General features: G+C 42.5%; 1 protein-coding gene across 5 annotated transcripts in view; it reads left to right on the top strand.

The window, feature by feature from the left end:
- Positions 1 to 26,646, top strand: part of PRR5 (proline rich 5) — a 92,297-nt gene that overhangs the window by 8,513 nt on the left and 57,138 nt on the right. For all 5 annotated transcript variants that reach the window (XM_061359057.1, XM_061359067.1, XM_061359086.1 and 2 more), the window contains exon 2: positions 14,312 to 14,448. The gene's annotated coding sequence lies outside the window, so the exon portion shown is untranslated. The remainder of the gene's footprint in view (positions 1 to 14,311; positions 14,449 to 26,646) is intronic.

The raw sequence follows: 26,646 nt of genomic DNA, 5'->3' as shown, positions 1-26,646 counted from the left end.
GGACTGATGTGGCTTTATGCTGCTTTACCTATACTCCTTGTTTCACGCTTTTACAGGGGAATACTACATAGTCATGAAGACCTGGAAAACAGCTGACACATCTATTGGGATTCCTGCTCTTTCAACCTGAGCTTTTCAATGTCTGGTACTGAAGAGCTCAGAATAGCTTTTTATCCACAAGTCCTACTGAGCAATATTTACATAACTTGGGGCAGGAACCCCTGTCATTTAGTCTTTGGGTATTACCCAATGCTCTATCACTGTATGATCCCATGTGAAGCCTAGAGGTGTGTTTGAGATGGCCACAGTGATTAGGACAACTCTTCCTGGAAGTGTATGGGGAGCGTAGGCAACTGCTGGTACTGCTTTGGCTGGCCCCAGCAGCTCCATGCATGCATTGAGAGATCCCAGGTATAAGGAAATAAAAGCCATTTGCTTGTTCCCCCCTGCTTCTTTTTTTCTTTTAACTCCTGCATCTGCTGTGTTGCACAGTCTCCTGCCTGCCTCTACAAATGATACATGGTGGAGCACATTTGTTAAACTGATAGATTAGAGAACAGGGAATAACAATGCATTTAATGGCATTTGAAGACAGTGCTGACCTCCAAGGAGCACAGCATGGTGTGCCGGAATAAAGCTGAAGGATGGTGTCCTTGGTCAGGGTGTCCAAAGTCATTTAAGAGCCATTCACTTTGCTTATGTTTTAAAAACACTTTGTTGTTGAATACACTTTTTGCTGACTACAGCAAAGCCCTTATCTTCCTACTGTGGAAACAAAGAACAAAACTTTTGGCATGCTGGTGGTGCAGGTCCCCCACAGACCAACACTCAGTTAAATTTTTAATTTATCATGGTTTTTTGTTTACCAAGAGATTGTGGCACTTTGGGTGGTGGGAGAAGGTGTCTGGGAATGCTGAGTCCAGGGCTGTTGCAAACAATCTGGGTGCTCATAGCTTGCTTTGTAGCTGATGAGAGGGGCTAACACTGCTGTGTAAGAGAGTTAGGCGAATTCCGTGAGAGCACTTTGAGAGCACTTGGTTAACAAATCCAAGTGCAGCGTTTAAGTGAACAAGCGCAGAGAAGTCGAGTTATGCCTGTGCATTTAGAGCAGCTAAATGCAGTTAATTTTGCATTGAGTTTTTAGTTATGAATCCGATCTATACGCAGCACCACATGCCCTTTTCCTTGGAACTTTTCCATGCAAACAGTGCTGTCTTGTGCTGTAGCTGATGCCTGCATCACTGACAGCCAAGTCTTGGTGCTGTCCTAGTCCACATGCTTCCTTCTTCCCCTCCTCCTCCAATTACTTTTTGGTTTCTTCTATATAAGAACTGTAAATTGCTACACTAAACCTATTACTGTCTGCGGTTATGTTTCTGTTGCTGATTTTACTGACTGAAGCTGTGTAACAGCCTAAAAGATAAGACCTTGTGAATCAGGATACTAGGTCATGTTGGGGTCTTCTAGTTTCTACTAAGTGGAAGAGCAGATACTGCAAGCTTGTAGATATACAAGGGAAATTCTTACTGTAGCCTCTATGCATGGAATAATGCATGGAGGATGCAGATTTGCCAGTGCTACTGTATCTCAGCACACCTAAGTGAAATGCAGTGCAGCACCCTGGTACCTAAGTCGAAGATGGACATTTGGCAGAGTACAGCTTCATGGAGCTGTGCCTTGTGCCTTGTCCCAAGTTGTGAGTCTGTGCAACAGCGAACAGTGGCAGCAGGGAACGAGGACAGGAGAGAAGCAACTTTTCAGATTTCTCCTGTCCTTCCCAGGAAAATCTAAGCCTCATGAAGTCACCCTGAAGCCAAAGCAGTTAAAAGCCTCACCACATCAACCCACCACTCCTGCTGGAGAGCAGAAATCTGGTCTTCATTTCAGTTAAATCTTGTCCAGCCACCAAAGCCCCTTTGTATTTGGTCCTTAGGGTGATATTCCAGCTGTTTATTTTTAAAAGCTGGTCTGGTAAATGCCTTCCTGCAGGGGGAAGAGCCTTTCTTTCACAGGGGATACCAAGCCTGGAGAGCCCTCTGGCTCCATAGAGGACATTGATATTCCAGTAAAAACAAGCAGAGCCTTTACATAACCCAAAATCCCTGTTTTCACTGTGTTCGAAGGCTGACTGCTGCAACATCTTATTTGCTGTGCTCTCGTGTCTCCCTGGCAGTGCTGTCCACTGTCGCATTTCACTGTGTGCTTTCGGTGAACACAAAGGCATCTGTGTTAATCTGTCATTTTCCAGGCGATTCAGTGTTCTCTTGAGCCTCTGGCCGCCTGCTCAGCCTTTTTCCCAAGGTGGAAGTTAAATTTGGTAAAAATGAGGAACAAATATGTATAAGGGGGATTGACCCAGGTTTTCAAGTCTCGAAAATTACTGTGGAAAGCAAGTGGGCTTTAGCCCTTCTTAATTTCTGTTTAGTTTTTTAATAGAAAGTCAGATCCAGCCCAGCAGAACCTGTAGAATTCTGGTCAACTCCCACTAATTAGAAAGGCAGCAAATTATATTAGCTCTTGAAAGCCTGCCGGCAGACTGCTCCATCACTGAAGAAAATATGCATGGAGGGGTTTGAGGAGAAGGGAGCTTTCTCTTTTCTCTGATTTTTGTTGTTTTTTTTTTTTTTTTCACTTTTGAGAGCTATTTTTGTTTGTGTGTTTTGGGAAGTTTTTTCCTGTTTTTTGAGCATCACTATCATGTTGGAAACTAACTTACTAGAAACAAACCTGGCCTTTAATTAGTGAATGAGAGCTACCAAACATCATCTGAAGAACATTTTGACAAAACCAAGATGCTCCTGGTGTATACATAAGGCAAATTGAAGGAAAAAGCCCCAGGAATTTACACCAGCCATTAGTAGGTTTTCATCCTTTTCTGAGGCTTCCGAATTAATTTTGACACAGGGAAGTAATTTTTAATTACCTTTAAATAGAGTGCTGAGGAGTTAAAAAAGCTGTGTTTACTCTGCATGGGGAAGGGAGCACCAACAACCCAGACCATCTTTCTTTGGGGACTGCTACTACCTTATAGCCATGTCAGTGAGGTCTTCAGCATTCAGACACATACCAACTTGATGTGAGAGAAAAGGAGTCCAACAGCCTTTTGTGGTGTCTTGTAAAGCTTTTTACTCCCTCAGCATTTGAAAATGAAGGGAAATGAGGAGGAATCCTGGGGTTTGTTTTTGTCTGGCATGCTGCTGTGAGATTATGTGGAAACGCTTTCACTGCTCTTTAGTTACCCATGAATGATTGTGCCTAGAACATGTCCCGAGAGAACATATGCTTCTGCTCTTGCTTCTGTTTAATTATCCTTTTCTGTGCTGCCTTCCCACAGCACCTACCTCAGTTAGATTTTGGTCCGAGGCTCTGGAGTTTGGGAACAATGCAAAAAAACCCCAACAAATACGAATTAGAAATCTTTAAATACAGCTACTTTTACACTACTTTGTAGAGGCTTACGAGCCTGCTTGATAAAGCTTGGAGGAAAGATTGTCCTACTATAGTTAATTTTCATTAAGGTGCAATTGCCCTTGCAGCTCAGGGAGACTTTCCGCTGAATAAAAAGTCTGAGAAACGATGCTTAGGCTTGCCCAGTCTCTCAAGCAGCTCTCAGCTTTGGGGCTTGGTTCTTGGGGGTTTCCCCCTCTTTATTCTTTTTGTGTCTGAACCCCTGGCAGCTTTCCAGCATTGTTCTCCAACCTGCTGTGAAGAAGTGTCAGAGTGGTGCCCTCCTGCATCTAATTCAGTGGAGATTGAGTGATAGCATTTGGTAAAGTTAGAGATGCCAGCTGAGGGTAGGTTCAGAGTCACCCACTTACTCAACGTGCCTCAGCTTGTGGTTTCTTCCCATTGTACATGCCTGATTCTTACTCTCATCTATCAAATCTGGCCACTGCTCTTCAGGATGTCTCTTCTGAATCACCTTTTTCTTCTTCTTCATATTTTCCTTTCCTTTTTTTTTTTTTATTTTGGTTGCATAAGTGGAATAAGTGATGCCCCAGTGTAAATACTGTGGCCCTGGCAAAAGTCTCTCTTCCCTCATTATAAAAGCTATATAGCTGGTTGTGTCTCTGTATAATGCAGAACAGTGACAAACAAGACTCCATAGAAATTTCTCATCAACTTGTTTACCAGCCAGTACTGCCCACCAGCATAGACTGAACAAGCTCCACGGTATGCCTTGATACCTGGTTATCGCCTAACTTTAGCTATCGTAACATCATAAGATGTCTCAAAGTTTGGTTTCATGTGTGACAAGATCTGGTTGGGTTGTGCTGCTGGATCTGAAATCTAAATCCTCTTGCCCTTCAACTGCTTGTGATACAGAATCTCCAGTGTTTTCTCTGCTTTCATGGAAGCTTGAAAATTCTCCAACTGTATCATCTTTTGTTGAGGAAGCAGTTTTGTTCAGGTTTTAAATGACTCCTGCTTGCATAGGGTTGTTACCTGCTAATAAAAAGGTGGAAATAGCATTTGAAAAGTGTGTAGGCTTGTGTTCTCCTTGCACCAGAAGAAAATTGCATTGGGGCTTTTGCTGGATGACTGTGATAAAGCATAGCAAAAATGCTGCATTGCCATCCACTTTGCAAACAGCTGTTTCCTGTTGAAATATGGAGAAGCACCCTTTGTCCCAGCTGTCTGATACAGCTCGTGCCCCTCTGCCAGCAGTTAGTCTTGCTTGTGTCTGCTTAACAGAACAGACCGTGGGAGCTCTTCAGGCACAGAGACCTCAGTTTAAACTGAGAATAGGGGATGCTTAAACAAGAATGGCTGTCTTAGTGCTGGTGGCTGCTCCTCCTCTGTCCCAGGCAGGAGGGATCCCTGGGCTGGCAACAGCTTTAACCCTCTCACTTGCATCCCCAAAGGAAACTGTTTGCACAGTGTGACAGTCTCTCTCACAGTACCAGAAGAAGCTTAGACTAGTTTAAACAAACCCATTTAACACCAGTGCAGCAATCATGTTTTGGCAGAACTAGAGTGTTCCTGTGAGCCTGGGTAACATGTTAGTTTTGACTTTAAGTTGCCCAGTATTCATTTTTTCTAGCAGCTCTTTTCCTCTCCTCTGCCCGGTGAGAAGCTAACACTTGGCGTTTTCAATTATGAGTGGGTTTTTTGTCCATGTGTACATGCTCCCAAAGCTCAGGGAAAGCAGTGCAGGTAGCAGGTTGTGTTTAGTCTCTCAGCAGGTGGTAACTCTTCCTTTGCTGGATACAAACTCATCCAACCATTCATTTGCAGAAACCTCAACAGTTATGGAAATTTCTGTAGGAGTGAACACATGACAATGAAAGTCTTTCAGGATAGCGTGGCAAATTGAAATGGAGAAAACACTACCACCTAGGATGAAAAGGGTCATATTTTAAGCAGTTTAAAGTTCCGTAGAACTTGAACCCAGCTGGGGACTATTTGGGTAGTTCAGGATAACTCATTGCTTTTAACAAAGAGGGGAGAATGGAGGAGAGCTTTTAGGTTTTCCTTTTTTATTGATGTATCAGGGTACATTTTCCCCCTCCTCCTTCTTTTTTGTAATAAGATGTTTCTTTCAAGTTCAGCTGATACCAGTTTAGCCCTGACGGGACTGAGGCTTTCACGTTTGTACGCTCACAATAGTGGCAAGTTGGGACAAAGCAGTGCCATGATGGTTGATGGAGTGATGTATTCTGGCTGTAGATTGACTAAAGGTAGGCTTCTAGTGATACCAATGATGTTGCAGTTATTTAATCATGATTGTACTTCAGCAACTTAAGCACCTTATTAGCAGAACCACTACATTAGATTTTGAATAAGTACATGGAAGCAGACACTTAAAATGCACATATATTTATATATGCTCTAAGTTAATAACAAGTAAGAGGTCTGCGAAGAACTCCTTGGAATGAGAAGACAGCTAGAGCCAGCTCCAGTGGGGATGCTACAGCCTCCTTCTGGAAAACTGAAAGAGGCTGTAGTATCCTTCAGGCTCGCTCAGGCTGAATTTTTCTCTGATTAACTACCAGCCATCCTGCAGGAACAGCTTCCAGATAATTTTCTCTTCAACCGATAGGCAAGGTTTTCTTCCATGATTTCTTTGTGTCTTGTGAGCCAAACCAGCATCACACCTGCCGTGTGGGTGCACCCGCCTTCTTTGCCAGTGCCAGACCAGCTGTGCAGCAGCAGTTCCCATCTGTCAGGAGTGAGGACAGATTGCTGGTACAGAGACTCAGGAAGTAATTAGAAGGCAAATTTAATTTGCTTTTAGAGCACGTGGAAGTCCAAGTAGCTCTCCCTTCCCCTGCTGAAAGAATCCGAGGCTTGAGGGGAGGCAGGGAAGGAAGGAAAAATGATAGGAGGGGAATACAGGGAGGAAAGAATTGAGCTGCATTCTCGCCATCTGTCCACTTGGACTTATGCAGCTGCTCTGCCACTGACAGGTTGCTGTCTCTCCACCCAGTGCAGACAGCCAAATGACTTGCATCGTGAGCACAAATCACTGAAGATTAATGCTAGTAAATAGCCTGGTCAGAATAAACTGTATTGTGAAGCAGAGCACCTAGCTGCTCAAAAACCTTAGCTATTATCTCCCTCTCCTCATTTCTCCTTTCTCTCCACAGATTTTCCCAGATTTGGGAGCCAAACATAATTTTGGTACACATGCCTTTTTGGGATCAAGTCCCATGCCTCTGAATGCAGCACCATCAGTTTTGGAACATTAAAAGCTTGTGTAGAACCAAAGGGTAATGGCCAGTTGGAGCTATAGCAGGAGTACTTCTGTGCTTATAATTAGTTAAGGATGTGCTTAAATGCTTTATTAGCTTAGGGCTTTCATCTGCTCTCTGGGGCTGAGCAGTTTCTGACAGTCCCACCTCAGGGGCATGTGGAAAATGCCCTTCTTTTATTTGTGAAGAATATGTATTTTGCATCAATAGCTTTGGATGTGGAAAACAGGCAAACGTGGACTTAGGGGTAGCACATTCTCAAAACTGAACAGCAATATCAAGGGTGTAGTGTGTTTTTCTGAATGTTTTTAGGTATCTTTCTTGAAATCACAGTTGGGTGCTCAAGATGGGTCTGAGGAGTTCCCTCAGGGCAAGATGCATAGAGTCCACCACTCCAGGAGCTGCAGGCTCTTCACGTGGTCTCATAGCTACCTGGCTTCTGATCAGTGGCTGTTGATATAAATAGAAAAATACCTTGTGTATTCAATATAATAAAATCCAGCACAACACTGTTTTTTGTTTTTCTGTCCTGATTACTAATGAGCCTAGAGATTTTTCCAGAGATAGTCACTGGCAAGTGTGCCTTCCTGTGCCTGAAGGACCATTCAGGCAGTGGTTAATCCCCAAGTATAGGTCTACACTTGAGGCATTCCTGAAAAATTGGATATTGTTCAGAGGCTCAAGGTGTATCTCACAACTCTTCAGAGAGGTGATGATGGAATGTCAGTTTTTACATGACTAGTATTTGCACTGTAGGACTTGAAATTATTGATTGGAGGAGTGAAAAAAAGATAGCTCAGTTGAATCAAAGTGCTTTTTTGTGATGGTCCTGTAATTGCTGCTACTTCTATTTACCTCTTCTTTTTTTGAAGTCAGCTCATTTTCCACAAAACTGTTCCCTACTTACTGCCTCCAGCACACAAAGTCCTGACATCGCTGTACAGTCTACCTAGCCTCTGGCTGGTTTCAATGATGGAGGACTGATGGAGCCATGAACATGCTGGCATCTGTTTAAGCCCAACATCTACATCTCCCTGAACTTTGGCAACTGAGAGATCAGAGACCTGGTCTGCCTTCTCTGACCAGTACTTTATCCTCTGTTATCCAGGCCTATCGTCCTCACTAGAGAAGAGTCAAAAACTTGTGTATCTTTTCTCCTTTTATTCTCAGAGGGTTCAGGCAGTAGTACCTGCTTTAAGAATGGCAGCAGATGTTAGGCAGTGGAGCTGTATTCTCATGTTACTGAGTTTCCTCAGGAAGCTTTTGACTAAGCAGCTGCTGTCTCATGCGTAGTGAGAAGCTGAGTCTGGGTGTAGTAGAAACGTCAAAGGAAATATGAGAAGTCACTGCCTCCAGCTATTTTCTACCTTTCTTCAAAATCTGCAAGGCTGGTAGAGCAGAAAGTATCTCTGTATTGCATCTGGCAGCTTGACCGGAACGTCACCTTCCTTGGCAGCAGAGCTGACGCCACTGGATTTTGCACATAAAGAAAGCATAATTTATCCCCTCTGCCAGCTTCCCTTTGGTAGAGCAGGAGAAGGGGCAAAAGGGGTAGTAATGTTATAATTTCTTTCATTTCTCTCTGCAGATTTGGAAACCATCTGTAATGTGTTTAGGATGAGCTGCCCACTTACTGTTCTTACTGTTTTTTAATTATTTTCCCCTTTTCCCTCATGTTATGAAATGCAAGTGGCAATTACTTCTGTTTTCCTGATGCATGACTGCAGAGTGCTAGCCATGTAAGGATTGGACTCTTTTTCTTTATTTTTTCCCTTTTTTTTCTTCCCTGCACTCACAGTGATTCTGTAAATGGAGAATTACGATGTTTCACATTTTTTTTTGCCCAACCGATGCCACCCAACCAAAAGTTTCTTCTGCAGCCAGAGCCTTGTGAGCATCTCTTCCAAAGCTGCACTACAGGTTTTTGCATATGTCTCTAATCTGGTGCCAATGATGGCATTGTTAGGCTTAGTTATCCCTGCTGTGGCCATAAGTAACCCCAGCTCTACTCTAAAAATAAAGAAATCGGAGTGGGTTTTTTGCTCTGGTGTATGCTGGAAGGTGCTGACCCAGAAGTATGATGGTTTGAGTGGAGATGTCCACCTTAATGTTGGTGGGCCTTGGAGCATGTTCAAACTCTACAGATTTGTGAAGAGAGACAGATGAAGTTGCCAAAGGGGCTTGTGGGTTGTGACCTTGTCATTCCTTTTTGCCATGCAGACTTTAAATCCTTGCTGCACTAGAATAACTTTTGGCTCTGCTCTGCTGTCAGATGCCTCTCTCCCCTTCTTCTGTTGTTTCTTCCAAAGCTTGCTTATTGCTAGCTGTGCCAGGAGCAATGGATGAGAAGGGTGTGATTTGTTTCTCTAAGATGGCTGTAAGTCTCAGTTGCCCAGGATCCATCAGTCTGTTAATCTCTCCATACAGGGTTGCTGCTGTTCTTAATAGGAAGCTAAGGTTCATGGCATATGTTTTTCACATAGGCTTCAGAAGCAGCTGCCTTAAGGCAGCTTAAATGTGGTCTGGCACCTCTGTAGGCAGAGGCTGAGCACTGGTCTTGGAGAGAGGCTGGGGTGAGGATGGCTGTGGGCAGGACCTCCCCATAGTGCAGGAATTACTTATAAATAGGAGAACAAATTGAAATGTTCCCTTTTTGTTTTTCCACCTCCCACAGTTCTTGGGAATGAGGAAGAAGGCCAGCAAGAAATGTTGGCATTTTAGTGGAAAGCAAAGGCAGCTGAAGGGAAAGGCCTCTTATTTTGTTATTATTATATTTTGGGGAACTGTTGCTGCAGATATAGTGCCAGGCTGCTGTACAAAAGATCCTGTCTGGATTTACATACAGGAGTAAAGCAGTTGACAGTCCCTGTCCATGAGATTGCCAGACATGACTAAGCCAGCAAAGGAGACCCAGCAGGTGCTGAAGTGAAATTCTTCCAAAATGTCCTCATTTACACTCACTGCATCCTTTCCCAGTAAAAACCTTCAATTGCTGCTTCAAAAATTCATCAGTTTTTGTGCTTTAATGGAAGCAAAGGAAAGACTTTTCTGATTTGTCCTGAAAGAGCCTGTGGAAAGTTCAAAGGGAACTTAAAGTATTTAGTTATGCTGCATTTACCTACTCAAGAACTTTTTGCTCGAGTTACCTGAAGCTTTATTTTTTAAATTGAAATCACTGTAAGATGTTGACTTTTATGTGAGGCCTGTAAATGAACAACCTGTAAAACCAAGGCACTAATATATCAAATATGAATTTAGCTGAAGATGATGCAAGTTATGAATAGGATTTTCCAGTCTTTGCCTGCTGAAATTGTAATCTGTGTGCCATTTGGTCTTATGATCCTTACACATAGGATTTGGTCTATGGGAAGTAAATAATGGGAGAGGTTTAAAATATGAATTATTGGAGTTTAGAGTGTGGAGAAAGTCATGATCTGAGATAAGAGGAGAGATCTTTTGGTGCTTTTAGACTATGTTAAACTTGTAATTAGCCTCTTAAAGTCACATGTTTGGTTTTGGAAGGTTCTAGCTTTTTCTCTGTCTCCATGGAGTTAAATTTGATACCTTTTAACGTAGAGCTTTCTGTAAGTTTTGCATCAGCTTCTTTTAAGAGTAACACCAAGGATTTTCAGGAGAAATTGCCGCCTTTAGCTTTCTATCTTTGTAAGTTTATGTCCCCAGAGATATAAAAGCAGATTAAATGTCACTATTGCAGCAGAAAAGAAACAGCAATACATGAAACAGAAACAGACTGTCAGGAAAAAAAATCAGCTATGAGAAGTCAGCATTAAAAACAATCTTCTTATTTGTCTGAAGTACAGTGTTGCCTCAAGCAAAGTCAACAGGGGTTTTCCTATCCATTTCTGTAGACAGAATTTATCAGAATTCATCCTTTGGTTATAATTTAAAGTATGAGCTTTAATTTGATTAAAGTGAAATATCTTTTTAAATGAGGAAGATAAGGGTTGTACAACCCAGAAGACATACTGCCATCTTTTTATCTCTGGCAAAACAAAAAAGAAGAAAAGATGTTTTAAACCTGCAAATCTTTTACAGGTCTGAAAGAAGAGTGAATCAAGGTGCTTGGGAAGCCAGGTATAATATAGGCTGAAGCCCATGGTTTTGCTTGTTGGGAGCAGTTGTAGAATGGCTTTTTTAATGTCTGGGGAGGGGAAGGCCAGAAATTCTAAAGGCCACTTACTTCATAGGCTGAAATAAGGCTAGCCTGCCCAAAGGAAAATCTACACATGTGTAACTCGATGAATAAAGCTAAGAATACAGATGGTGCATTTTTCATTGATGTCTTCTCACGTCATTCTTCCCATGCGCTTTTTTCCACACTTCTGGTTGATGGAGCTGAGCTAGCAAAACTCAAAAAGTAATGACAAAGCCTTTGGAATTTCCAGCCATCAGTATGCTTCTCAGTCATAGCAGTCCCAAATTAAAACCTTCCAGTAGAAAAAGATCCATAATGGTGCTGCTGTGGGTTTTTACATGGCAGGTCTTGACCATGTCAGCCTGATAGGCTGATAGCAGTTTAATTGCAATCCCCATTTCCAGCCACTGTGTTGATTCTTGGCTTGTTCCTTAGTAGACTGCAGTCACTGAAATGATACAGCTTATTTGCTGGCCACTTACAGCTGAATTGAAAGACGTGCAGTAATACCCAGAATTAGAGTCCTGTGACTGATTTCTCTGGCCATAATTCCCTGGCCATAAACTGTAAGTTTAAGTGGGGCAACTGTGTCAGTTCCTCTGAAATACTGATTTACAGCAGCTTTCACTGTCAGTCCTGAGGAGGAACTGTCATTCTCTTCCCTGAGCAAGTTCATGCTATATGCGATATTAATTTCAACCACACTCACACATGTTTTTAAAGTACAGTCACTTAGAAAAAGAGGGCAGTTGCATTAATGTATTATTTATAATGCACTTGCAATGCATGATCCTGCAATTTACCCTAGATTTCTGAATAGGCTTTTGCATTTGGACAGAAGTGACATTTTGGTTTTGAACAAATTCCAAAATACCTGTTTTCAAAAGCAGCATCACCAGCCGTGCTACACCCTTCCCTCCTCTGCCTCGCATGCAGAATTTGGAAGGCACATTGCCCTGCAGCTCAGAGCAGTTTGAGCTGAATCTGAATTTCTGGCAGCTTTGGGGTACAAAAACTTGTGGAGTCATGTTTCTTTCTATGAATGTGAGGAGGTCTCTAAAGCTGCAACATGAATGTTACGTCTGCAGAAGTATTTTGGGTTGTTCACAGTGATTCCCCTCATAGACTTGTATTGCTGCTTCCCCATTGATGAGGTGGAGGGATGGGTAAGTAGTATGTATGTGCCTGAGAAAATGGTAAAGCAGTTCTGAAATTCTGTCTCTGGGAAATGCCTGATTTAAAGCATGGTATCAATATTTTACAACAGAAGACTATGTGACTTCTTGTTTTGCTTTACCTGCTAAAATAACATACTGATTGCTCAGCTGGTGTGAGGTAAATGATTAACTACAAGTCTCCTGGAACTTCTGGACAACAGCATCATGGGTTGGGTGGTTTTTTTTTATTTTCAGGCATTCTCTTTTTTTCCTTTCCCCTTAACCTATGAATAGTTTAAGGAACACAGGATATTAGATGAAAGCAAGGTAAATGTCATTCAGAAGTGTTTTTTCTTATTAATTTATACTTCATGCATGCACTGATGAAATAACTGAGCTTTGATCATCAGAGGTATGTTGATTTAAGTAAAAAAGACAGTGGAGATTTATTACGAAGTAACCCCCTTAAGTCCTGAAGAATAGCACTGTGATGTTGGTTTATTGTTCCAGCTAATAAAATTATCACAGGTTATAGGCAAAATGGAGGTTGTTTTTATTTTTCATCTGCTAGCATAGAAATGTCAAATCTTGATCTCTAAGCAAAACACTATTTTCATACCCATAATCTTTTGAGAACCAAATAGCTACTATTACATTTTCTGCCCATAATATCTGTCTAAAATCAGTGGGACTTCTCATATACTTTACATTAGAAGATTAAGAATCTTCTTCAATGTGCCTTTTAAGCAGGGAGGGGGAAAAGCCAGAATACATTACAAGTCCTATTGTTTTAGATACATACTCTAATAGTATCTACTTCCAGCTGAGCTTTTAAAAGACCTCAGTGTCCTGACCACTCTGGCAGTTTTGGCAGACACTTTTAATATAAATCCAGCTGTATCAGGAAAGCTGCACTCTGGTACTGCTTGCTTTGCTTAGAGCGGTTTTTCACATAGGAGTAAAACATCTAGCTGTGTCCACAGGAGTTTTTCTTGGTATATCCAGTGTCCTGCGCTCATATCCTGTGGTTTTGCTACACATCCCTCGCTTCACGTTTTGGCATGTGTCATCTGCAAGATTCACGTGTCACTGAAAAGGTTGCTTTCCCTGCCTTGTACTCAAAATACCAGTTCATGGCTCTGTAGCCTACAAGCTGCAGGTAATTTCTCCCATTCTGCAGGCTGTCTGCTGAGCTGCTTATGTGTGCACTTCTTAACGCATTGCAGTCAAAATGCACTGACTTCACACCACACTGTTATTTAAACTAACACCTCTGACTTTGACTAAAATAAGTGGTAACAGAATGAAGCTCACACCCATAGAGCAGACAAAAGGTGGGAGTAAAAGGGGATTATTTAGTTCTGTCAAACACAGGAAAGATTAACCTTAAAATGTGTATTTTTAAACACATTCAGTTATTTACAACCTTGCAAAGTGGGTATGAAATGCCACAAAACAAAAGCAAGAGCAGTTTGTACCCAGGATAAACTGAGCCAAAAAGGACATCTATATATTCCTAGTTAAATTTAGCAGTGTGTTAGAGCTGGTACTAATGACTCTGCAAAATGCAAGGCATGAAGAACCATTCTTAAAATGTGGATGCGAATGTGTGTGAATACCACGGTGTGTCTGTCTGTACGTGTTTTTATGTATGTTTTCCCAATACTGTTTTATATTTATTGACAAGTGATTAAAAAAAATTTAAAATCTTTAAATTATGAAGATGTTTGTACTAGGATTAGAAGTCACATAAATTCTGTGCTGCACCAAGATATCCACTCTGGGGTGGTTTATTGTATTAATAGCCATCCCGTAGAGGCACTTCAAGAGCTGATCAGGCAATGATATTATGGCCATCATTTGAAGATGATGAAAGAATTTCCAGTATTTGTAAATTATGCATTTCAGAATTTTTTTGGCCTTACAGGACAGCTGCTCTCCAAAGGTCATCACTGCAGATCATGCAGCGTATTTAAAACCTTTTCTGTCGCCTCTTTAGTGCTGAACATAGAACTGCTTTCACTTTGTCTGCTCATGGAAACTCTCTTAGACTCCTTAGTGGTAAGTGTAGCTCTTGGTGTTGGTGTTGCTTCCCCCAGAAGAAAATAAAACAGAAAAGGGAAAAGTTCAAGAAGAAATGTTTAATTCTGTCAGCAATGAGGTAGAACAGCATTTACTATTGTGGTTATTTTACTTGTGTGTGTGTGTGTGTGTCATGTACTGGCTTATTAGTTCACTCTTAAGAAACAATTGCTAGAATAGCAATATTTGCAATACTACTTTTTCTTCATCTTTTGTTACAGAAGTGCTTTATCCACAAGGGCTGGCTTTTTTCAACCAAATTGTATCGCCTGTCAAGAATGTTCATGTGACTCTTGGAAGCCTGGTGCAGAGTCTTCCCTATTTGCTATTCAGTCCTGTTTTCTTCTCCCTGTAGCAGGTAAGCATGTGTTTCTGCAATGCTATTTGCAAGTGGAAAATGTGTGCAATTTCAAATACCTCGTGAGTTCATTCTGTTGGACTCAGTAGGATTAATATCACTCTTCCAATATTTTCCACAGAACCTACTGTATTTACTGCCATAGAAAAATATCTGAGTAACAGTGCAGTACTTTGGGAATTTTAACATCAGCTCATGTCAGTCTACATCCCTCTAGCTTTAGTGCAGCTTAAAAAATGGTATGCGGGAACTTTCAGCTGTGAATCTATTTACAGCTGAATCAGGGTTGTACGCATGCAATGTAGAAAATTGCTTGAATTTCTGCTCTCTGAGAGGAGTCTCTAAATAACTTTATGTCCTTGGGGAAAAAAAAAGCCCTGAAGCAGGGAGCCAGAATGGGTGATGGGTGTTACCCATCATGGCAACCTTAAGGTGAATGAGAGGGTTCAGATAGTGTTCACCAAGATCATAGTCGGGCAACCACTGCAGAACCAGATTAATCTACCCTGGCTGACAGTGTATTGAAGCATATGAGGAATTCTCAAATGACCTATACATGATTGATGTGTATGTGGGTGTGGCAAGAAGTGGCACTGGACAGCTGAGGGGTAGCAGTATCTTACACAGCTGCAGCTATTCCTGGTGAGGTGCTTGGCACAACCTTCTAGAGTTCCTCAGCATTCATTGCTAGAGCTGGATCCACAATTGAGATTCAGGGTTTTTAGGAAGGAGGAGATTTATACAGATTTCTTGAAATCACTTTCAGTAAATGCTAGTCATTAAAGGAGAGTGTGTATGGGGTTGTTTGTGTGCATTCATGTGAAAGGAAAGTAAATGCGCTTAATATGTCTTTGATTTTCTGTTTGATGTTCGGTTTTCCTTTTAACATTATTGTGGCATGTAGTAGCTCTTTTTCAAAGCAACTTAGAAATTTTCTCAGAAGACAATTGCCAGTTTCCTCCTCTAAAATAATTTTCTTTCTGAACATACTAAGATACTTATTTTCGCTCAAAATTTATGTACTTTATCAGTAAGCTGAAGAATTTAACCTCTGCTATGGCTTAATTTTATTTTTTTTTTCCTGTGGTTTTTAAGCAAGTACGTTTTTCTAAAGGGTTTGCTCTTGAAAATTTCTATTTTGATTTACTTGGCAGTAACACATGCTTTGTTCCCAATTTGTAGCAAGTGGTAAATGATGGCAATCCTTATTCCATGCAGTTTCATTGCAGGGGTAGTTGGATTTTGCTTACAGTGGTTACTTAGTTTCATCTAAGGCTACAGGGGGAAATGGTTCCTTATAATCTACAGCTCCCACTGGGGCCTCACACCATAACCAGGTGAAAGGCTGGAACCTCCAGCAGAATTTTGCTTGTTTTGTAAACTGGGCACAGATGTTTGAAAGTAAGATAAATCATTTTCACTTGCACTGCAGTCTTTCCCTGAGGGTTTCTAGGGTGTTGTTAGCTACTGCCTCTCTGGATTCCCTGAGAGTTTCTAGGGTGTTGTTAGCTACTGCCTCTCTGGATTCCCTGAGAAGTGAGTTAGTGGTATCAGTAGCAGAGAAGGGAGTATTGTAAAATGGGAACTTAATAATTCCAGGTCATGAAGAGAGTACGGGTACGGGCGTCTCTTTTCTCTGCATAAGAAATTCCTCTGGAAAAGTTGAGGGGAGAATCTGCATATAATTTAGGAAATCCCTACTACCTCTGCCCACGTTATTTCAAGTATACACAGAAAATTTCAGCTTCAGAACCTTCCCTAAAACAAATACACCTGCTGTTAACTAAGTTAGTCTACCAACTAATCTGTTACCAAACATGAGTTCTGTCAGCAGCAGCTCCAAATGCAGCTGCTAGGAGGATTCAGCCACTGCCACTAGAACTAAAAGCTGCTCTAACGCTTCACTGGAATACTTTTAAAAGTTCACTGTGAGCACTCTGTTAAACTTTTTATTCTTGGCATTCTAAATAATTGCCCCTCAGAGCAAACAGAGACACATGTGAATGCCTTCTGTTTCTAGCAGAGCACTTAAAAACCATTCCACTGTAAACTAGTTATAGATTACTGTGTAATCTGTAACCTTACTGTGATGGACAGTCAGATCAGATTTCCTACCACACAAGGAGGCTGAATAGTAGGCCTTGAGGAACTTGCCACCACACTGATTGGGTGTTTGCTGACTGAAAATACTAATGAATGAAATGAAAAAATGCTGCCTAGTTACTCCTAACCCAGCATTTTATAGCCACTTGGGTATTTTCATTGCAAAAGCCATAACTTGCTGGTAATATAATAGACTTTAAGTTATGCTTATGGTTTTATTGTATTCAAATTTTATATTCCAACAATGTGCATATTTTCACAGTTATATTTATTATTTGCTCTTCACTGTGGTATGATATAGTTTAAAGGTCTTAGGAGTTTAGTCCTACTCTAGCAGGGACCATAGAAAACACGTCTTGAAGGTTTCAGCTCCCCATTAGTTTACATCTGTAAACAGCCTTTGGAAAAGATTGTACACAGGTTTTACTTCCCGGAGGTTTCCCCTCTTACTCCATGGAAATGTCACAGGTTTCAAATCCAGCACATACAGAAACCTTGGCATGGCAGGGGCCTAATCAGAAGCAGCAAAATAATACGTTTGCTGCACTTACATGGAGACAGAAGTCAATAGGAGAGTGTTGAGATAATAAAGGAGGTTAGCGATGTTTACTGTGTCACAGCTGATAAGCACTCAGTCTTTTCATAATTAGCATTACAGAAGTTCCTGGAAGATGTAACTCTGCTCCCTTTTTAGTCCTCCAACACAAACAGGAGAATATTTATTGTTTAATTCTCCTTGTCCACTGTTGCAGTGGGTGTTACTGTCAGCTCATCTCTTCCCTAAAACTTCAGCTGATTCCCTAGCCAGAAGATGCTCTTAGCCAGCAAATCTGGTTTGCCTTTCTGTTGAGGCTGTCCCATGAAGGCTGTGAACTGTGTCCTTTACCCTTTCCTTTTCCCTCAATGCCTTTGGTCAGCAGCAGACTCTCCTAGAAATACTCCTTATTTAATATCTCGCTACTTGAAATACCAACTGAACTTGTAAACCAAAGATAGCTCCCGGAGGTCTCTTCATCTAGGGTCAGAGCATGTACTTGAGGAAATGAAACATTCATTAGTTGGATGCCAGATTATTTACATTTGTATCATGATCAATAAGGCAATCAGAGACTGGGGATGACATTCATCTCTTCTAATTTTAGATATTTGCAGCTTGGAATACCATATCCGTATCTGAACTGCTCACATTATGTTCTCTTTATAGTCAGCGGAGAGAACAGGCACATTCCCAGCATGACTTTCGGGATCAGGTTTAAATATCTCTTATAGGATGTGATGAAGTGCCCCCTGGATGTGCCCAGGTTTCTCCAGCAGCTACAGAATAAGGTCCAGATTTTCCTATACATCTCTGCTTGTGAGATGTATATATCCTGAACCTGCTCTCCACTATCTTATTTCTAAGATATATTTCTAAGATTTTCTAAGATACCTCGTATCTAGGTACCTAGTAGGTAGTGCTGAATGAGCTTAAAAACGGAAGGCCAAGCTAAAGTGAACTTTAGCACAAGAGCATCTTAATTGAAACTTCCAGTTCGGATCTCCCAAGTCACTGTGCTGCTGCTATAGTTTTGGGGTTTTTTAAGCACTACTGGGTACCAGCAGTAGAGTTGGAAAGCCTTTTGCCTTTAAAAAAAATTACTTCAAAACATTTGAACCAAGAAGATTTTCTGTTGAAAGCATTAGGAAGGAAGCAATACACTACAGTAAACAAATGCTGAAACTTTCCTTTTTATTCCAGCAGAATAAGTTTAGATGCTTTTTTTTTCATGAGAGACACTAAATTTTTGTACTAAACAAAGCAAGGAAACTCAAATGGAGTTAACGAACCAAAAACCTGGATTCAAAAGGCCATTTATCTTTATGCCAGTCTGAGTCAAAAGTTCAGTTCTGGATACACTCCTTCCTCAAAGTGTTCAAATGTGGATCCAAACCTTTCTGTTAAAGCCCAATCTCTAAAACAGATGGCTAATAAAACTAACATAATGACACAAACATATATACACACACATCTCTGCTTTTTAACATGTGGAGAATTAGCTGAGGGGCAGGATCTATTTTATGTATAGGGTTTAGATCTATTTTATGTATAAAGTGTTTCAACTCTCCCTTCCCTGTCCCACTTCTCCCAGTCTGGCCAAATATTGGTGCTGGCTCCTACTGTTGCATAGCCGAAAACTGCAGAAAAGAAAATGATTTGGTTTTCTTTCGTGGGTTTTGGGGTTTTTTCCTTAGCAGAAAGGCAAAAGTTTTGGTTTATTTCCCTCCCTCCCCCTTGATGCAAACAAATGGCATCCAACGTGCCCTTGTGCATTTTTTAATTGTACCCAGCTGTGAGTACAGTCCCACAGAATATATTTTTGTGGTTTCTTTTCTTTTGCTACACTTCACTGGTGATTCACAACCTAGAAGGGATTCACCCCTTTTAGGAGAAAGATAATTCACTGGTTTCATGACCTTTTATTTCTGCTGTAGAAATGGGTGAACTCATTTGGAATAAATACAAACCAAGCCAAAACATTACACAGGATGAAGTTAATTCCAAATCTGACCTTTGAGAGTCTTAGAGGGAGGAAGAAAAAAAAAAAAGGTTGTGTGTCTCTTTATCTTTTCACTGGTGCCTACAATTTGCAAGCATCAAATTATCTCGGCAGGGACACAGGCTTTATGGATGCGTGGCCTGGTAAAAAGCAGAACAGTGGCAAAACTGGAAGACTCCCAGGGCTATGCCCACTTCTTAGGAAAACCTCAAGACTGTGGGTCCACTGTGGTGGGGGAGCTCCTGCATCTGCCTGGGAATGCCCAGGTACCCTGGCTGGTTTGAAGCTGTTGGGATGCTGTGCTGTTCCAACCCACCTCACCACCACAGCTTGTGGTGGCTGGGACTCGAAACAGCAGGAAATACTAGAAACAGCTCTTAGACGTATCATGCTGGTTTGCCCCCCATTTGGTGCTGGGCTGTGGAGAGCTGAGCAAAAGTGCAAGGCAAGGAAGTTCCATTTGCCTGACACGAGTGTGTCCCGCTGGAAGCATCTCCTGCCAGGGAAGGGTAGTGGCCTAAGGCTTTTGTCCCCCTTTAAACAGGAGGTGACACAACTGCTCCTGCAAGCTGCCTGAGGGACCAGGGACGGACCCTGACTGTTGTATTGCCCTGCTGCTGTGTCCTCTTTCATGCCATCTGGAAAACCAAAAGTTGGACCTCTTTTGTAAAAAAAACCCACACATGATGGACTGCACCTTCAGTACTGCGTTCACTTCTACGGCCCCCAACACAAGAGGGACAGGACCTGTTGGGGTGAGTCCAGAGGAGGCCATGAAGATGATCAGAGGGATGGAGCACCTCCCACAGAAACAGGATGAGAGAGCTGGGCTTGTTCAGCCTGGAGAAGAGAAGGCTCTGGCGAGACCTTATAACAGCCTTCCAGTACCTAAAGAGGGACAACAAGAAATGTGGAGAGGGATTTTTTTACAAGGACATGTTGTGACAGGACAAAGGGGAACGGCTTTAAACTGACAGAGGGGAGATTTAGATATTAGGAAAATATTCTTTTATGTGAGCATGGTGAGACACTGGCACAGGTTGCCCAGAGAAGCTGTGGCTGCCCCATCCCTGGCAGTGTCCAAGGGCCAGGTTGGATGTGGCTTTGAGAAACCTGGTCTAGAGGAAGGTGTCCCTGCCCATGGCAGGGCGTTGGAACTGAATGATCTTTAGGGTCCCTTCCAACCCAAACCAGACAGTGACTCTATGGAACGGTGGGCCATTTCTAGGTGTTTGCAGGAGTGAATTTGTTTCAGTCAGGGGCGGCTGGGTCTCAGCCGACCACCTTGGCTGCCGTTTTGTGTGCCCTTCCCTGAGACCGCCGCGGCCGGCAGGGGGCGCAGCAGCGGCCGGTGCCGCCCGGTGCCGGTTACCGGTTCCTCGGGCGACACCGCTTCCTTGGCAGCTTCTCCTCAGGTCGGCTGCGGTAACGTGCATCCCGCCCGAAGGAGGCGTAAGAAGTTGTGAGGGGCTCTGTCAGCAAGTTAGAATCTGGTTGAAAGCAACGTGCCTGGGAGCATGCCTTCACTATGGTGCACTTTTGTGTGTGTGTTTTACATGGCTGTTTTCAAGGCTTCTTCCCCAGACACCCTGAGGGGTGCATCTGAGGGGGACACCCAAGCCCAACCCAGCCTGGCTGGCCTCCTAGGTATCCTCATTACCTCAGGTCTTCAGCCTCTCAGGTATCATGAGGGTGAAAGCTGGCATGTGACTCAGATGGGCCTGAGGTAAATAAATAATTACCAAAACTAGCTGGCTGACGCAAACAAATTTGTAAGATTTTAAGGGTCAGGCTGAGCAAAGACTGGAGTTTCTTTGTGAGGCTGAGCTTTGTCCATCCTCCTGTGATTCTCCCCTCAGTGGTCACCCTGTCTCATTGTGAAAGCATCGAGTTGGTGAAGTTTGGTACCAACCTGTTCATACAGACTAAAGAATCTTAAAAGGACATGGGACAGATTTGAGCATGGAGCTCAGCACAGTTCAAGCTTCCCTGCTCACAAGAGGTTTGACATTAATTTTTTCCCAATGGTGTTTCCCAAATGGAGTACTCTCTGCAGGGAGTGATTCAAGCAAGTGCTGGCTGCAAGCCTGGGTCTAGCTGGCCTACAGCTTTCTCTATGAAGGAGCCATGCATCCTAGAAACAGGGTCCATGACTTTTGGTCCAGCAGAGCATCTGGGAGTCTTGCTTGAGATAATTCCTTCAACTATTCGGCTTTGGAGTGTGGGAGCTCAGTCTGCATGGGCTTTCAAACTGCTGGCCCAAGAGCAGCAAACCTGAAAGACGATGGATGGCTCATGGCTTTCGATGCCATGAAGCCAAAAACTGAAATCTTTATTGTTCCAGCAGTTTTCTGAGGATGGGCGTGGAGGAATTTTAGTTCTCCTTACATGTAGAGAATTTGAAGTATTCTGCAATACAGTCTGATTTTGGAGAACAGATCATTTGAAATGACTAAAGGGAAGCCTGGTGAACAAGAAAGCTGGAGCAGCAGGACTCATCAGGAAAGGGAAACACAAAGCTGCTGAAGATGCAAAAACCTGCTGAATGCTATCTCTGTTCTTCCACCACATCCCTTGGTAGCTTGAGGAGGCTGTTGTTTATGCTGACTTTAGAGAGGGAGAAGTACCTCCGCTAGTTACATCGTTGTTGCTACCTTGTGGAGGAAGGAAAATATTTTCTGGAAGGAAATGTAATAGAATTTGCCTGACCTCCTTGATAATGAGGCATTTCTTCCAGGTGATAACTCCAGTGGTGATGTCATGTTGATGTCTTATTGAAGATTGAGACTGGCTAATGATCTGGAGTGAGAACGAAGGTTTTTCAAAACCTTGCTGTGGAGTCTAAATAATTCCAGCACTCTGCCCTTCTAGATAAGTTATTTCCCAGAGCATCCTGAGAAAATATTGGCATGATATGTACTGTGAAGTCATAGCACTGGACCTGCTGACCTGGTGAAGATTGAAAGGTACAAATGTAAAATAATTTGTGTGATGAAGTCTTCTTTTATCCTTGCTGTTTCCACTTCCTGGTATCTCAGTCCTCAGGGAGTGTCTCAGCATCTGTGTATGAAAAGATGGCAAAAGGTCCCCACTTTTATGTTCCTAACGGAAGTTCCACCATGCTGAACACTACAGAGTCCAACTACACCATTAGATGTTGCAATTTTGGATTATCTTTAAAATCTCTCTGGCAGCTTTTCCATTCAGAAAATTACCCTTGTGATACAAAGGGAGAATGATAAATTTTCTGAAAGAACCCATTTGTAGTGAAAGCCAGGCTTTTGTGACTTTTACAATACTAGAAGGTTTGTGCCAGAGAGCTCTAGCAACATTTGAAGTAACAGCAGCGTAGTACCACCAGAGTGAAGGATCCCCCAGATTTGCAGAGCTGTCCCTTGCATTGCATTTTTCACTACTGAAGTGACCTCCCTGACTTATACAGAGGAGGTGGCAGTAATCTCAAGTCATGGTCATGTTTCCAGCCATGCTCACGTTCTTAGAGAGAGCATCACGCCAGTAATATCCTGGGTTTGAGAGTGAAGTCAGGATATCACTCGTAACTAACAGCTGGCCGCCAGTGCAGTTTATTAGAAACTCAAGCTAGTTACCAAAGTGGATTCTTTATCTTGGTGACCTTCCAAGGCAATCAAAGCCTTCTTGGAAGACCTTGAATCAGAAATGTTTGGATGTAAGAAAAATAGCATTGTGCAGAACACAATTCTGATCTCCCAGGGTTCACAGAGTTGGAAAGCGCTGTACCATATATAACTGTAGAAGACAGCACTGAGATACTGTAGATGCTGTATCAAGGTCATGATGTACTAGGATCCAATTAAAATTATGCAAGATAGGCAATTTAGGAAAGAATTCACATATTGCTCAGGAAGGAAAAAAACTGTATGTGTTATGAGCTCAGTTACTTTGTAAGATTAATTTTCCACTATCTTATGATCTTGCAATAAAAGCATAAAGCATTTTAAATGCTTGATTTGCTTATTGATCAGAACTCTTGAGACCTTACTTTCTAAATCACAGTTATGGGTTTGACTTCCATTTAACAACAAAGCTGTGGGCTTGCCTTGGAGTATACACTGGTTGCAGTGGGTAGTGAATTCAGTGAATAGCCAAGAGTGAAACCTGCAACAGGCATGTCTGGTGCTCAGAAACGCACCTCCTTCTGTGGAAGTAATGTGAATGGAAGGTGATAATGCTGCAAGTCCTATAATCTAGAGCACTGATCATCTCCTACTCCAACATAACCACCATGCTTATTCAGATCACTGCAATATCTTTAATTCCCAGAACCTGTAAAGAGATAATGAGGAATGATACTGCAAGCTAGGAGAAATGCCAGTTGATGGAAAGCTTGATATTTTCGATGGGAGTGTAACCGGTCTATTCCCATCCTAATTCTCTGCTAATTTCAAGGGCAAAAGATTTAGCTGTATACTGTATTTTAAGAAATGCTTATATCGTTATGCTCTGTAGACCAGAATCTGCTGCTCGCAAAGGGGACAGTATTTCATGCATGCTTTGAGCTAAGGTTTCCTTACAGGTATTGCTAGATTTATGACCTGTATTAGATTAGGCTGGTGACTGGGGAGTTATTCTGAGCTCAGGGCCCTGTTTTGCTGGTTGGAATACAAACACCAGGTAGAAAGGGTAAAGAAGAGCTGAAGAAAAGCTCACAGTCCAAACAGGCAAGACAAAGACTTGATTCCCTTACAGACAGCCGAAGAGTGGTTTGCAAACACTGCTAGCACCAGCATTTTGATCTCCTTTTTCTTTTTCCTTTCCCTTTCCTTTATGTTTAAAAACTTTGCCTGAGGAAGAATTAGATGCCCAAGAAAAACAAAAAAGGAAGAGGGAGCAGAAGAGCAAAGGGTGATGGAGGAGCAGGAAGGGAGCAAGGTAGGGAGACTGGGAAGCTCAAACTGACACTGAATAGATAAGAAGTGTCATTCATCAGAAAACTGTAAAAAGAAACTAGACACAGATGGTTGCTGCAGGCTTCATGGTCCTTTTGGTCAGATGCTTGTTTCTGTTTCTGCTGAGAAGGGCTCCTAGGCATATTCAGGCTGCTCTGCCTCTCACCAAACAGCACTGGGAAGGGAAGGTCCAGGAAACTGGCCCTGATCCTCTACAGCTCGCAGTGATTATGGGTGTCTGTGTTTGATGCAAGCCAGCGTTATCTGCAAGGCAGGCAGTGCAACTGCATCAGCCACAGCTGCCTGCAGATCAGGTCTGAAACTGTAGGACGGGCTGTGCTTGCAGGTGGTACTGCAGGAATGGTGAGGGTGAAAGAGCATTCCTTTCTAGTGGTAGTCAAAGGACTCTTCTTAGGTGTCACCTTGTGCTTGCTTGGGAAGGAGATACTATCTTGAGCATTTCTTCTTTTTGACAATATAAAAGAAAAACCTCATGTGAGAGTCGTACATGCAGTTGAAGGAGAAGAAAGCCCAGCTCTATCTAAAGGGAGGCACTGTGGTCATGCAGACACAGGGTGCAGAGGTACAGGAAGTACAGAGGAGGTGCTTCAGAGACTGGGAAGATGGCCTAGTAAGCCCACGTCCCCTCCTGTAAATCGGAGCTTGGCAGCAGTGAGGGCAGAAATAAAGCAAAGGACTAGCAAAACCAAGGCTGTCCTGTGACCAGCCTCAATAAACAGCCAGAAACTGTCATTGAGAGTGGCTTTATCTCCAGAGGTTGCAGACAGTCAGTGGGATGGAGGGGGAAGGGTGTAAATAGTGCCTGTTTAGTTTCATGCTTTCTTTATTCTCTTTATTCTTTGTTTTCTGATGATAAAGGAGCTCTATGTAGATATTGTAGCAAAGGAATTGGTGAGTCATAAGGTTTGCAACTTCTGTTCCCTCTCTGCCCTTTCTGTTTTTTTCCTAATAGTTGCATCTCCTTCTTCCTTTCTGCCTTGCCCCTCCTCTGCTGGCGCAGCAGGACGTGCTGTGCCTTTAAGAAGCCTAGTTTTTCAGAAGACTAATTCCTGAGCTTTGGCATGTGTTGAGGCATGCCCTAAGTTTTGTGGTGTGGTTTATGAAAAATTGAAGTGCATTTGTCGAAGGAGGTTTTTAACTCCTTTCTGCCATAGATACACTTTACTTCTTTGTTCTTTGCTTACAGAGTGCTCACCATTCAGCATTTCCGTAGGGACTTCTCTCTTTTCCAAAAGGGGAGGGAAGATAAAGTGAAGTAGCGGGTCTTTTTTTATTATTCCTTTAATTAAAATTTATATTTATTGAGTTATTTTTTACACAGCAAAGCTCTGGTGAGTAAAGCTGAGATGGCAAATTCTCTAGCTGATTATACCCTCCCACTGGCACCAATAATGCTGCAGTGTTAACCTATCATTGCAGTAGCAGCACGGAGTAGCCAAAGGCAAGTTGACCTGTAGCAGTCACAGCAATGGCAGTTTTATTACAAATTTTATATATTGTGAATTTCTTAATGTTCTCATTCTTGAACAATACTTTTTGCTTCCTTTCCCCTCTAATCACAGTCAAAAAGAAACTTGTAAGAAGACAATATGATTGTACTGTCAAAATTAATGTAGCATTATGTAGATAAAATACAAGGTGTTGGTTTGTTGTTGTTTTGGGTTTGGTTGTTTTGGGTTGGTTTATTTTTTTGGCAAATCTCATTCTTTTGAAACCAAGTGTATGCCTGGGGAGGTCTGCCTGGATTTTTTTGACATTTGCTAGGAGCAGCAACATGATTTTTAAACCACAGCTCCCAGTGAGAACATGGCAGGCATTGCCAGCATACCAGGAGGTAACTATGGAATTACCTTTGGTGATTATTTTAAAAGCCGTGTTTGCTACAAGGTCCTGGATCTGTATGCTAATGTTTTCATGCAATAACAGCATAAATCCTCTTGGGCTGTCAGCCTATATTTGTGTACCTGTACTTTGGTTTAGGCCTCAAGATAGCAAGTAAGTCTAGGTGAACAGAATTCCCCTCTTCTCCTGCACTGTGGCGGCTCCGGGACTTACCATGCAGTCACCCGCAGGATGTGGGCCCCACAGATGAAAGAATGGTGTCTAGTAGAGACAGGCCTGCTTTTATGAGGAGAGATATTGAAGGGAAAGGGAGGGAGCAGGGGCTAGGGCTGGATGTGCCTTCCACACTGACGTGGTTGTGTGGCTTTGATTAAATCACTTAACCTTTGAGCTGCAGGTTTCAAGTGAGTGAAACAGTGGCATAAGCACCGTGTTGGCATGCTGGGATTAAATGAATTAACGTAACAGTACTTTACAGTCTCAGCTCTGTAAATGTGCTGAGTGCAGCTGTTCTATTTAAGAACCTTGTAGTGCTCGTTATTGAGCCTACAGGAGGGCCCTCGCCAATCCTCTGTCCTCCCCTCCCTCCAAATTAGTTCGGTCAGTGCTCTTATTCCCTCTACATGACCAATAGTGAGCAATCTCTGCGCGCTTAGCCTCTCGATCCTGAAGCAGTGCTGTATTGCGACAACTCTCTTCACAAGTGGCTGCTGAGGAGTGGCTGCATCGCAAGCCCTGGTGAGGAGCTCTGTCTTCTGCATCGCCCT

Source organism: Neopsephotus bourkii, unplaced genomic scaffold (assembly GCF_033783945.1).
Source record: "Neopsephotus bourkii isolate Nb327-2 ecotype Australia unplaced genomic scaffold, CSIRO-AGI_Nbou_v1 NB_107, whole genome shotgun sequence".
Classification (NCBI taxonomy): Eukaryota; Metazoa; Chordata; class Aves; order Psittaciformes; family Psittacidae; genus Neopsephotus; species Neopsephotus bourkii.
This window is presented reverse-complemented; position numbering and strand designations above follow the sequence as displayed.